At 43.2% G+C, this 6,507-nt stretch overlaps 1 long non-coding RNA gene across 2 annotated transcripts; it reads right to left on the bottom strand.

Annotated features, from left to right (window-relative positions):
* Nucleotides 1-1,353: 1,353 nt before the first annotated feature.
* LOC119796638 lies at nucleotides 1,354-6,426 on the bottom strand. Of its 2 annotated transcripts, XR_005282497.1 has the most exons (3): nucleotides 6,326-6,426; nucleotides 1,491-1,546; nucleotides 1,354-1,413 (listed from the first exon to the last, which is right to left on the bottom strand). It is a non-coding gene; the product is annotated as an uncharacterized LOC119796638 (long non-coding RNA). The 2 variants fall into 2 exon arrangements; XR_005282496.1 differs by lacking the exon at nucleotides 6,326-6,426 and having other exon boundaries at nucleotides 1,491-1,631.
* Between the last annotated feature and the right edge of the window lie 81 nt (nucleotides 6,427-6,507).

Here is a 6,507-nt window from a genome sequence, read left to right as displayed (position 1 = left end):
GCACATATACCAACATAAACCCCTTTCAGTTCTGACCTGATGAATGGTGCAATTAGAAAAGTCCTGAGGCTGTAGGACAACTTTTATTGTCACTTTGTACACACAGAGTGTATACAAAACAACACTTTCGATTTGTACAGCTTTCAGACAGTGTGGATCTATCTATTCCATTATGTGACATTTGAAAATATGGTCATGTCATTTAAAATTAGCCTTCTAACTCAATTCATACAATGGCCAAGTCAGCATACATCAAAAGGTAGGCATTTTACTATGACATATAAGACAGAGAGGAGTAAGGGCTACACAGTTTGTGATAAGCCTCACTAAGATGCACACTATCCTGAATGTGAAGGCAATGAGCAGAGACATTCATGTAAAATGTATTATCCGGTCCAAATTCAAGATAACAAGATTATATATACGTAGCTATTTATAACTAGATTTCCATTCAGTTATAAATACATTCCTTTAGCCCCTGATCTAAGGTTAGCTGAACATCAGAAAGACAGAAGAAATAATCACTGAATTCAGAGAGTTAAGGTACTTAAAGCGCTTTTGTTCATTCGTGGTTAAATTTGACTAACCTTAGAACTCTTAATTAAGTCAAAACTGATTTTTGAAAGATTTTAGAAGCTAAAAACCAAAATAATTTTCATACCATGACAAGTAAAACCCTCCAAAGGTCTCTTATGTTTTTTTGTTTTTTTAACTGTGTGTTTCATGTGTGTGTGTGTGATGGAGAAATGTGTTAAACATTATTTGCATGTAAAATGTTAAGGTCTAAATATACATGTGTACATGTATTTAGAAAATAATTATCTAACACCTTTCAGCACACATAACCTCACCTTTAGTTTGCTGTTTGTCTTTACCCGAAAGCTTTTAAATAACCTAGCACCTTTTATTTCCTGCTTCCAGCCATATGACCTATGCCCATAATGCAATGAAGACATGCAGGTTATCTGTCATAGAAGTCGGATTAAAGGAATCCACTTTTCCCATAAACATCCATCAATATCACCCCAATAACTGACTTATTTAGATGTGAAATTGCATGTAGATTATAACACAATGTATATATGCTAGCTGCTGAATAATTAAACAAAACAAAGTCATAGTTTAATATAAAGTTTCCAGCTGTTTTTTTTTTCTATACAAGAAAATCTTCTTCAAGACCTGGCAGATAGCCTAAAGCAGGTGTGGAGGTTTCTCCCATTGGATCAAATACTTTCTTGTCTTCTTTTAAGTTACTGAATGTAATGAAGGTCTTCATTACTTGGTGGTACAACACTTAAAATGTGTTAAATGATAAAAGAAATGCATGATGAAGGAAATGAACCGGATACAAACTGATTGAAATGGTTTATTAATGGTGGTTTCGGTGGCATCTCAGCTGGAACTGATTATGTCCTGTTAAAATACAACAAAGGGATGATATAAGTATTGATTGTTTAAAATGTTTGAAGGCTTGTATGGGTGTGGCTTACCTCTCTCTTCCTCTGCAGGGTGTTCAGGCTAAAAGATTCCCCGGGGGCCTGAGTACCTTTTAAAGGTTCCGGAAGAGACCAAAGCAGACGGAAGGGGGGGAGCAGAGAGTTAGACATTTTATAAACTTAATGTTGGATTTGTATTTATAATGATAAAGATGTGTTTGTAGAGATGCTGAAAATGACTAGCATTGGCAATATATATTTTGAGGATTTTTGGTAGTTTGTCAAACCTTGTTTGTGTGTATGTATTTTGTTTTACCCTGTTTCTTGGTGGGTTTGTGTATTGGAACAGCCAACAGCTATAAAAGGCTGCATGTTGGCCATATTGAGTCGTTGCTGCTGAGACCCTAGGCCAAAATGAGCAGAGTTTGTTTTGTTTGTTAAATGTTGGTGAATAAACACCCAGTTGGGGCTGCACAGTTTCTCTGCCTCAAGTCTCCTACCTCCTCCAACCGCTAAAGGCCATTCTAACAAGTGGTGTCAGAAGCTGGGGCCGGAGTCACAAAGTGGAGTTGAGGATGACAAAAGACAGAGAAAGGAGGAAACAAGACCAACAGGAGGATCCTGATGATGGAGCAAAGTCATCTGATGACCAGGTGGGCGCGGCATCCAGCAACCCTGACAAGATTGAGGAGCTTGCAGATTTGGTGAAATCCCTCATTCAGTCTCAATCAATGAGGGACCAACAGCTGGCAAAAGAAGCTTCCCGTCAAGAGCATAGATGGAAGAGTATGCAGCATCAGTTTCACCAAATACAGCAGCAAGTGAATGATCTGACACAGGATTCTGGTGGTGACCGGCTGCAGTCTGGAGCAGCACAGCCTCAAGATGACATGGATGATCCAGAAGAAGGGTCAAGTCAACAGTCTGTTTGGCCTGAGAGGGACTTCAGCATGCACAGAGAACCTAGGCTACATCCTCTATTGCCTAATGATGACATTGAACATTTTTTGACTACTTTTGAAAGAATGGCCAAAGTCTGTCGATGGCCAAAGGAGGAATGGGCTATCCAGCTAGTTCCCCTATTGACGGGCAAGGCACGAAGTGCTTATGTCTTGATGGATCTTGCAGACTCAGATGACTATGACAGAGTGAAGGCGGCCATATTGCAAAAGTATGAAATTACAGCTGAAACCTATCGGCGACGTTTCCGTTCCTTGGACATTCTTCCTGGAGAGACTCCACAAGAGCTGTATGTGCGCCTCAAAGAAATGTTTTTCAAGTGGGTTAAACCAGACAAGGCAACAGTGGAGGAGATTTCAGAGACAATGATTCTGGAACAGTTCCTAAGAATGGTTAACCCTGAACTGGAGGTGTGGCTTCGTGAGCATGACCCAAAGACAGCAGAGAAGGCGGCACAACTGGCTGAGGTCTTCACGGCAGCTAGACGAGGGACGAAACACAGTACTTTTGGCCGGGACTCCAACTTTGCCCACAAAAGTAAGTCCAATGGGGATGACCGGGGTGGTGGTCAGTTGGAGAACAGGACATTTTCTAGTGGTAGGCAACTTTCTGCTAAGTTCAAACCTGATTCTGCTAAGAATCCCCCTTTTCGTTCTGTCAAGCGAGATATAAGATGCTTTTTATGTAATGGTCTGGGCCACACTCAGTATTTCTGCCCTCTTACTAATAAGTCTAAGCCATCACTGTTTTGCACTGTCCCCAGACCCACTACCTATGTCTTTCATGATGTTGCTCATACTGCACCAGTTTTGATTAATGGGCAGCGTGAAACAGCCTTGCTAGATACAGGAGGATTTCAGACTGTGGTTATGTCTTCCTTAATACCTAGAGAAAAGTGGTCTGAGGAGAAATGTCACATAAGCTGCATACATGGGGATAAGCATGAATATCCAATGGCTGACATATATCTAACTGTGGGAGGACACACATTTTTTATGGCGGTAGCTCTTGCAGCAAAGCTGCCTTATGCTGTTATTTTGAGTAATGATGTCCCCATTATTGCAGATCTCATTCAGCAAGCAGAGCTACATCCTCCCAAAGTACTGAGGCCCACACACCCAGACAACTTTCCCCCCCAGAAAGTGACTGATACTCTTTTAGCCCACACCATAGAGTGCCCATGTAAAGTAGCCTCTTCAGGGCACAACATGGTCACCACAAGGGCTCAGAGTGCTCAAAACACCTTGAGAGAGTTACCATTTTTTGAGGAAGTATGGGAAATGGGGCCAGTTAAACCTTATTAAACCAAGGCTGAGAGAAGGAGGGACAAGATAAGAGGTTCAGCCAAGCAAACTGACACGTTTAAACCATTCCAGCTTCTAGATGTTAATCTTCCAGCTAATGTGGGTGAGCTTCAGAGACAGGATCCAACTTTGAAATGTTGGTTTAATAAAATCATAAAGGGGGATGGGAATGCGCAGGGCACTGCAGGGTTTCTTGAGGAAGCTACTTATGTAGTAAAACGGGGAATTTTGTATCAGTGTTAAGGGGATGTGGAGTCCTTAGCATTACCACAACAGTTCAGAGAGAGAGTAATGGAGCTGGGACACACAGTTCCATGGGCGGGACATATGGGATTTCAGAAAACACTGTGTAGGATTGCCAGAAGATTTGTGTGGCCAGGAATGTATACTCAAATATCACACTTCTGTAAGTCCTGTGTTAAATGTCAACTCACTTCAGGAAAAAAGATTCCACAGGCCCATCTTCAGCCCTTACCAATTATTGGTACTCCTTTTGAGAGAATAGGGATGGATGTAGTGGGTCCTTTAGAGAGAAGCTCAGCAGGCAACAAGTACATTCTAGTTATATGCAATTATGCAACTCGATATCCTGAAGCGTTTCCCCTGAGGTGTGTGAAAGCCAGAAATGTTGCGAACTGTCTGATACAACTGTTCTCCAGAGTAGGGATACTGAAAGAGGTTTTGACTGACTGTGGAACAAACTTCAGGTCTAAGCTGTTACAACAAGTCTACCGGTTGCTAGGTGTAAAGGGAATTAAGACCAGCCCCTATCATCCTCAAACGGACGGGCTTGTTGAGAGGTACAACCAGACTTTAAAGAATATGCTACGCAAGTTTGTTTCCACTACAGGAGCAGACTGGGACCAGTGGTTGCCCTATTTGCTGTTTGCCTACAGAGAGGTCCCACAGGCTTCAACTGGATTCTCACCATTTGAACTGCTCTATGGACGCCAAGTGAGAGGACCATTAGACCTCCTGAAAGACTACTGGGAAGATCCTGAATCAGCAGAGGAAAACATCGTGGCATATGTGGTCAAGATGTGACAGAGGTTGGAGGAGATGACAGCTCTGGCACAGGAGAGCATGAAGATGGCACAACAGAACCAGAAAAGATGGTATGACCAGAAATCTAAAGAGAGGGTCCTGAAACCAGGCCAACAGGTCTTATTGCTGTTACCAACCTCAGATAAAAAGCTGCTTGCCAAGTGGCAGAGTCCATATGAAGTGACTCGGCAAGTGGGTAAGGTCACATATGAACTGTTTATGCCTGACAGAGTGAAAAAACATCAGACATTTCATGTGAATCTGCTGAAAGAATTCCAGGGGCGTCAGAGACCAGTGCAGCAGCTCTTGATTTGTGAAGTTCAAGATGAGGAGGTGAAGGAGAAGTTTCTGCCCTCCGACGAAACACAGATCGGGGTGGTTGATCTGTCTCATCTGTTAGCAGTCCAGCAGGAGGAGGTTGCAGCCCTTCTGGATTCGGAACTCTTTTCAGAGGAGCCAGGTTTTACAGACCTGGTACAACATGACATCCGTCTCAAGGAGGATGCACCAGCTCGGCAGAGGAGCTACAGGATTCCTGAGCGGTTGGTGCCAGAGCTCAAGAAAGAGATCAACTTTATGTTGGAACTTGGCATCATTGAAGTATCAACCAGTGAATGGTGCAGTCCTGTGGTTCTTGTACCTAAAAAAGATGGTTCACTGAGGTTTTGTATTGACTTTCGTTATCTGAATTCTCTGTCTCAGTTTGATCCTTATCCTATGGCCAGAATAGATGATCTGTTGGAAAGAGTGGGAGGAGCAAGATACATTACTACACTGGACTTAAGTAAAGGATATTGGCAGGTGGCGCTAGCACCGCAGGCCCGCAAGCTCACTGCATTCAGAACACCATTTGGTATGTATCAGTTCAAAGTTATGCCATTTGGTTTATAGGGAGCACCTGCCACTTTTCAAAGACTTATGGACCATGTTTTGAGAAATGTGTCAGACTTTTCAGCAGCCTACTTGGATGATGTGGTTGTGTTCAGTCAAACCTGGAAGGACCACATGTTCCATGTACAACAAGTGTTGGGATGCATCAGAGCAGCTGGTCTGACCATCAACCCCCAGAAATGTGCCATTGCCCAGAGAGAGGTGGCCTATCTAGGCCACATCATTGGTTTTGGCAAAATTAGACCACAGGTGGGGAAAGTGGATGCTGTTCGTACTTTCCCTGTACCTACAACAAAGAAGAAGGTGAGGAGCTTCTTGGGCCTGGTTGGATGGTACAGGAAGTTTATTCCTCATTTTGCAGAACGCTCAGTTGTGTTAAACAACCTGATAAAGGGCAAGTCCACAAATAAGATCCAATGGACTGAGGAATGTAGCAAAGCGTTTGAAGATCTTAAAAATGCTATCTGCACAGACTCTGTTTTGCCCACCCCTGATTTTGAGAAGTCTTTTACACTGCAAACAGATGCTTCGGGAGTGGGTCTTGGGGCTGTTTTGTTGCAGGAAGTGGATGGAGAGATGAAGCCGGTGGTGTTTCTGAGCCGTAAGCTTCTGGACAGAGAAACTAGATATTCAACGGTGGAGAAAGAATGTCTAGCCATGAAGTGGGCCATCGAATCGTTGAGATACTACCTGCTGGGACGACATTTCTTTCTGGAGACGGATCACCGGGCCCTCCAGTGGCTGCATCGGATGAAGGATGCGAATGCACGGATTGCTGGATGGTACCTCGCTCTGCAACCATATAACTTCACTGTCCATTACAAGCCTGGAAAAACCAACACTGCAGCTGACTGTTTATCTAGGATTCCTGA

This window comes from Cyprinodon tularosa, unplaced genomic scaffold (genome assembly GCF_016077235.1).
Source record: "Cyprinodon tularosa strain WSP-4 unplaced genomic scaffold, ASM1607723v1 ctg554, whole genome shotgun sequence".
Taxonomy (NCBI): domain Eukaryota; kingdom Metazoa; phylum Chordata; class Actinopteri; order Cyprinodontiformes; family Cyprinodontidae; genus Cyprinodon; species Cyprinodon tularosa.
The sequence above is the reverse complement of the archived record's forward strand: the minus strand, read 5'-3'. Positions and strand labels throughout refer to the sequence as shown.